This window comes from Mastomys coucha, unplaced genomic scaffold (assembly GCF_008632895.1).
Source record: "Mastomys coucha isolate ucsf_1 unplaced genomic scaffold, UCSF_Mcou_1 pScaffold7, whole genome shotgun sequence".
Classification (NCBI taxonomy): Eukaryota; Metazoa; Chordata; class Mammalia; order Rodentia; family Muridae; genus Mastomys; species Mastomys coucha.
The window spans coordinates 58399431-58406343 of NW_022196913.1; the positions used below are offsets into that span (position 1 = coordinate 58399431).

The 6913-nt window shown below is 47.3% G+C and overlaps 1 long non-coding RNA gene across 2 annotated transcripts in view; it reads right to left on the reverse strand.

Annotated features, from left to right (window-relative positions):
• Positions 1-6401: 6401 nt before the first annotated feature.
• Positions 6402-6913, reverse strand: part of LOC116082063 — a 3956-nt gene continuing 3444 nt past the window's right edge. For both annotated transcript variants that reach the window (XR_004115155.1, XR_004115154.1), the window contains exon 3: positions 6402-6612. This is a non-coding gene — a long non-coding RNA (uncharacterized LOC116082063). The remainder of the gene's footprint in view (positions 6613-6913) is intronic.

The following is a 6913-nucleotide window of genomic DNA, read 5'->3' on the forward strand; positions in this document are numbered from 1 at the left end:
TGTACTGAAGGCTGAGTCCTCCCTCTGTACTGAAGGCTGAGTCCTCCCTCTGTACTGAAGGCTGAGTCTTCCCTCTGTACTGAAGGCTGAGTCCTCCCTCTGTACTGAAGGCTGAGTGTTCCCTCTGTGCTGAAGGCTGAGTCTTCCCCCTGTACTGATGGCTGAGTCCTCCCTCTGTACTGAAGGCTGAGTGCTCCCTCTGTACTGAAGGCTGAGTCCTCCCTCTGTACTGAAGGCTGAGTCCTCCCTCTGTACTGAAGGCTGAGTCCTCTGTACTGAAGGCTGAGTCCTCCCTCTGTACTGAAAGCTGAGTGCTCCCTTTGTACTGAAGGCTGAGTCTTCCCTCTGTACTGAAGGCTGAGTCCTCCCTCTGTACTGAAAGCTGAGTGCTCCCTCTGTACTGAAGGCTGAATGCTCCCTCTGTACTGAAGGCTGAGTCCTCCCTCTGTACTGAAGGCTGAGTGCTCCCTCTGTACTGAAAGCTGAGTCCTCCCTCTGTACTGAAGGCTGAGTCCTCCCTCTGTACTGAAGGCTGAGTGTGCCCTCTGTGCTGAAGGCTGAGTGCTCCCTCTGTACTGAAGGCTGAATGCTCCCTCTGTACTGAAGGCTGAATGCTCCCTCTGTACTGAAGGCTAAGTGCTCCCTCTGTACTGAAGGCTGAGTGCTCCCTCTGTACTGAAGGCAGAGTGCTCCCTCTGTACTGAAAGCTGAGCCCTCTGTAGTGAAGGCTGAGTCCTCCCTCTGTACTGAAAGTTGAGTCCTCTGTAGTGAAGGCTGAGTGCTCCCTCTGTACTGAAGGCTAAGTGCGCCCTCTGTATTGAAGGCAGAGTGCTCCCTCTGTACTGAAAGCTGAGCCCTCTGTAGTGAAGGCTGAGTCCTCCCTCTGTACTGAAGGCTAAGTGCTCCCTCTGTACTGAAGGCAGAGTGCTCCCTCTGTACTGAAGGCAGACTGAGCCCAAAGCCTCTCACTTGCTACACAGGAACTCTAGTGTCAGGCTCTGTGTGTGTGGAGAAAGAATGGTGTGGAAACAGTTTGTTTCTTGTGGAGAAACTAGCAGGTGGGTAGATGAGAGGAAACTCCTTGGCATAGTATACACAGCTGTGTAAGGGTGAGGGAGAGGTGCCATGGCCTCCAGAGTAGTGCTGAGTCCTGATTAACAACTGATCAGATTTTAAATCCCTAAGGGATAATAAAGCGCCCTTCTGGTGCGTCTGTGATTGGCTCTTCTGGACCTGATTAGATCATAAAGACTCTGGTCTTCCTAAAGAGAACAGATTCCCCGGCAGGGTGGCAGCGTGACGTCATCATGAGAAGGTGGGGAAACGCAGGAAGTGGAAGACAACTTGGAGAAGCATTCCTATAGAGACTGGAACTCATCTCCTCATCTCCTCTTGGTCCCTTCTGGCTACTTGTTGGCCACCACCATGTGAGCCACTCCCCTGCACCATGCGCTCTTTGCCCAGGCTGACTGGCGCTTTTGAAATCGTGAGGCAATGCAAGCCTTTGTTTCTGTATGTTCTTTCTGGCTGGTGTTTGATCACGGTGCTGCAGAGGCAGCTACCGCACAGTGATTATTTGAGAAACGTTTGTCTAAGACTATGATGCAAACTTGGCCTGCTGCCCATCAAGGCTGCTGTTTGCTGTGTCTGCCCCCGGCTTGGCCTTCCTAAGTAGCTGCATCCCGTCCTTCAGCCTACCCTAAGGTCCAAATCACAAGGCAGAGATACCTGCATGGGATGATACACTATGCACTGCCTTCCACAAAAAATAAAGTGTTTGAAACCTCCCACAGCCGTTGGAAAACTATCAGACATTTCCCAACAGTAGATGCCCAATATAAAACCAACTCAGTGGTGTTTGTGGAGATTCTTTGTTTCATAATGCTGTGTTGGGGCTTCTGTTTTGTTCTGATGCTACAGGTCCTTGGTGTATAGATTATGGTTTTTCAGTTTTGTGTTTTTATGGAATTTATTTATGGGTGAATCCATGTGTCCCTGCATCTATATGTGTTTCTTGTGTTTTCCTCCCCTTTGGCTCCTTTACTTCTGTTTGTTTTTTATTTCACCTAATTTAATTCAATTTAATTATCATTAATTTAGATGGCTGTTTGTATTCTAATGAAAGAGAGAAAGAAGCCGTGTGGATTTGAGTGGGTAGGGAAGTGGCGAGGGTCAGGGGAGTTGGGGAAGGGAAACTGTAGACAGAAAATAATGTATAAAAAACCCAATTTTCAATTTAAAAAAAATAGAAAAGAAGAAAGAAAAAAGAAAAGGAGAAAATTGGCAGTCTTTAGCCCACCCTAGCATATGTTTGATAGTTTGGTCCCCGGTTGTGGAGCTGTTTGGGAAGGATCAGAAGAATCTAACTGTGTTAGAAGAGGTGTGTTGTCACTGGTGTGGGCTGTGCAGTTTCCGACGCCCATGACATTCTTGGTTATTGTCTCCGTCCCTCTCTCCCTCCACTCCCTCCTACTCCACTCCTTTTTACCCTCCTCATCTTCCCCCAATCCCCAGCACCTCATGCTTGTGGATAAAAAGTAAGCTCTCAGCTACTGTTGCAGCACCAGACCAGCCTGTCTGCTGTCATGTTCCTCACCATGATGATCTTTGACTCTAACTCTCTGAAACTGTGAGTCCAAATTAAATGCTTTCTTTTATAAGTTTCCTGTGGCAAGATGTTTTGTCAGAACAATAGAAAAGTAACTAAGACGATTGAAACAATGAATTCCATGTCTGTGCCCTTCCCCTCAGCACAGCCAAGACAAAAGTGTCTGGCTTGATATGTGTTGATCCAGAGGCACAAAAAGAGAATGAATTTGGGGTGGAAGTAAATAGAAAGAGGCCCAAGGGGATTTACCGGTGGGTGTCCACATGGGTTATGTAGTCCAGATCATGGGAGGGCACTCTTGATTCAGATTCTGTAGGCTGTGAAATATTGAACCCACCTCAGTCTTCTGATGATTGTACCCTTAAAACTCTGAGGCAGCAATGGGCTGGCCTCTTCCAGGAGGTGCTAACAGATCTTACACAAAAGGGATACTTTGAGTGGAAACTGATAGTATTATTGGCCCCTAGTTGATTTAAGTGTGTCCCCTAACACAATATGGGCAGTAGATAGGTCCAGGTGCGGTTCAGTGACCTAAGATAAGGTCATGTTTAATCTTTCTGTTTAGACTATTGTTGACTTACACCCACACAATGGCTATTTATAGATTATATAAATATATGACTGAAACTGCCTGCAGTTTCATAAACAGGGTTCACCTCAGTTAGGAGGGAATAAAGGACCTGAAAGAGAGGGTTTAAAATGCAAGAGAAAACTCGAAGCCAAGTTGCGTCCCAATCAAGGCTCCACTTTACTGAGAACAAACAAGGGTTTTTATAATCACAGGGGAAAGTGAAAACAAGTCTCTGGATTAACTACAAAGAAAGTTCAGGTGCCAAAGTCTCCAGGTTCAGAAGATCTTCTGTGGGCTGACATACTCAGGCAGTGGGCGTGCTCAGGCGATGGGTGTATTCAGGCGGTAGGCGTGGTCAGGCGGCTTCTTCAAAGACAAACAGTCAACAGAGAGCATCTGTCTTAGCTCTCAGGTGTTAGCCCTCAAACAGAGGCTGTCAGGAGTCCAATGGATGACTGAAGTGAAGAGGGGATGTAACACATGACAAAGACCCATCTACTAATTAGTTAATATGCCCAGCCTGGGTTTCTGCAGTGTTGCTTTTAGAAACAGTACATGGAGAAGATTTCAGCACTGTGCCAGTGACTGTGCAATTCCAGAGATGCCAGGGAACACCAGTGGTGACAGTTGTCTAGCTGGGCCTCTGTTAGAGCCCAGGAGGTTTTCATTAGCCAGGCAATCTGATACCTCCTTAGAAAATGGGCATCTGCTGATTGAACATGATTATCCATCCACAGGAGAAACCCTGCTTTATTTGTTTGGTGCCTCTGCTGCTGAGGAGGCTGCTTCTTTGTGGTGGGTTAGAACGGAATAATTATTTCTTAAATTTGACATGGATAATTAGAAGGGGAGAAATGCACGCGCCTGCCGTCTGGAGCCTCAGCTGTAATTACCCGTGGCATTAATTTAATCTTATTTTTTGATGGCTTGGTGTTCAGAACAAGAGGCTTTTGCTTAGGCCATGCTCCTTTCTCTGAGTGGCTCTGCAAGCGCATATCACCTCCCTCACTAGGTCTGTCCTGGGACCGGCCCCGAGCCAGGCACCAGGGAGACAGCAGATGCCTGTGCTTAGATGCTCCAAGTCCAGTGGAGAACAGATATGAACTTACCATGAACTTGCCGACAGGAGGAGAGGAAGCTTCGGGAGGCTGTGATGGAGGGTACTGTTCAGAGCTGGGAGTGAAGTGGGGTCAGAGTGCCTCCCTAGAGGAAAAGATGTGTGAACCAACCGGGAAGGGGTTTCAGAGAGGAGCTGGCCCAGGCAAAGGTTTGCGAGCTGGAAGCATCACTGCCGTTTAAGGAACAATATGAGCCTGGTGTTCCCTGGCGTAGTGAGGACCCAGGCTAGGGACCTGCCAGGACTCTGCTCTTTCCTGTAGCCACCTTTATCTCTGCCTGGCCTCACTCCCCTCTCCTTCTTCCCCTTCTCCCTACCTCTCTTTATCCTTTCTTACTCTTCTTCCATCTGTCTCTCCTTCCTTCCTCCTTACCTCGGAACTTCCTTTGACTAAATTACCAGAGCATTATTCTTATTAAAATTGTTGGTTAACATAGAAAGTAATGAATTTTGTAGTTACAATTTCACCCACGTATATTATGTACACTCTATTATATATTATAAATAATATATATACATACTGTGTGTGTGTGTGTGTGTGTGTGTGTGTGTGTGTGTGTGTGTGTGTGATTATCTTCTACTTGGTTCTTCTTTAACCTCAACGCTGCCCCTTCATACCTCTTGCTAGTTATTTTGACACACTGGGTTAGCACCCGGCTTGTACAGGAGGGAAGTAAGGATGTAAAAAGGGGCTGAAGGTCTGGGTCTGTCACTAACACAGTCAGCCTCACCCAAGCTACCAACGGGTGTACGTTGGTAGCTTGACACCCGTAGAACAATATTGGGAGTGCTTCGTTTTTCTAAGAAGCATTGGATATGAAGAAGAATTCAGGGTTTCATGGCGAGTATGAGTTCCCTTCTTGTGGATCTAGATTGGTTAGCATGGGCTGTTACACAGTGAGATGGGCTTCCTCAGGTCATCCCATGCTAGCTCCATCTCCATGTGAGGTCTCATGCCCTTCTATGGCGATGCTATGCCTTGATACTTCACTGCGATGTTTTTACAGAGGCCAACTAGATAGGACCGCACCATTTTAGACTTCCAGCCCCAAAGTCATTAGCCACATAGATCTCTTCACCTCATAAAGCACCCAGATGCGGGGGATTTGCTCTAGCCAATCAAAATGGATGAAGACACCACGTCTACTTTAATCCCCTCACCTGTGCAGTAGGGCATGGGGCTCGAAGAATCACCAAGGTTCATCAGAAAGCAAAATGTTGACTCTGCAATTCCAATTTTCCACCAGAGACAAAGATCCCTAGTGGCTAGCATCAGCTCCCACCATGCACTGGAGCAGACAGCTCAGCCCCACACATGGTTCCCTGAAGCTAGAACCAATTCTGCACACCAACCCTGCTGACTCGGCTGGATCTGCTCGGACTCCAGAGAGGAAACTGGGCTTTCTATGCAGCCCTCCCACTCACACGGAAGGAGCTGGGAGAAAGCCAGTACTGTCAGGATAGTTTAGGAAATGGAAGCTAATTCCTTGGGTTTGAACCAAATCTGTGTCTCTTTTAGCTTGTGGAAGGAAAACAGCCTTTTCAGATCCTAAGCAGACAAGGCAATCCTAGAAAAACTCACACAAGCTTTGCATTCAAAAATGAAAACTGCCAGGAGTCCTCAGCCAAGCACCGATGATACCCAGTGACCAACCTGAGAGCCATTAGTGCGTTAAAGTCCACATCATTGCCTCTTTCTTTATCTATTAAAAAATAGGCAGCAGGGATGGTGGCTCAGCCTGAAAAAGCATCCTCCACAGGAGCGTGGCGACTTGGGTTTAGATATCAGGAAACCATGTGAAAAGTTAAATGCAGTGGTGCACGTCTGTAATCCCAGCACTCCTACTACAGGACAGCAGATGCAAACAGGTGAGTTTGGTAATCATGGGCCTGCAAGCCTGGAGTACGCATGTGGCAGGAACAACAAGAGAGCAGGTCTCCAACAGGGAGGAAACCTGCAAGGAACAGCTCCTAAAGATGTGCTCTGACCGCACAAGCATGTAGTAGCCTGTGCGTGCACCCTCATGCCCGCACTCATATACACATTATACACATAATAAAAACAAACAGACAAAATGTAAGAGAACAGATTTAGAAGACACAGATTACCGTAATACTCCCTTCAACTGTAATTAGACTGGGAAGGATTTTCATATGTTTGTCTCACAGTGGACAGGAAATTAAGACAGCGACAGAGACCTCAGCTGAAGTACGAAGTCTCCTTCATTGCTCACTCTAGACACATGACCAGGGCAGGGAGGCAGCTGCTCCTCTGTACCACTCAAAACCCAGGATCTTCTATCTTCCCATTCACTGCTAGAGAAAGAGCCAAAGCAGACAAATGAGCAAAAACGGGAGTCGAACCAGGAAAACACCCACTTCAGAGTGGCTTTGGCAAGAAAGGTTCTATGCCTTTCTTGAAATAGTCAAGAGATTTTAGAAACCAAAGGAACTTGGTTCTTCTGTTTGCTAGTTTGCTGTACTGACAGCCATAAATGCACTGATGCAAGCACTCAGGGTATTTTTTGAGCTTCACATTCTTACCTGGGCCTGGGCAGCTTCTGGGCCCTTGGGAAACAGGTGGGGAGAGAGGGAGAGGGAGAGAGAGAGGGAGAGA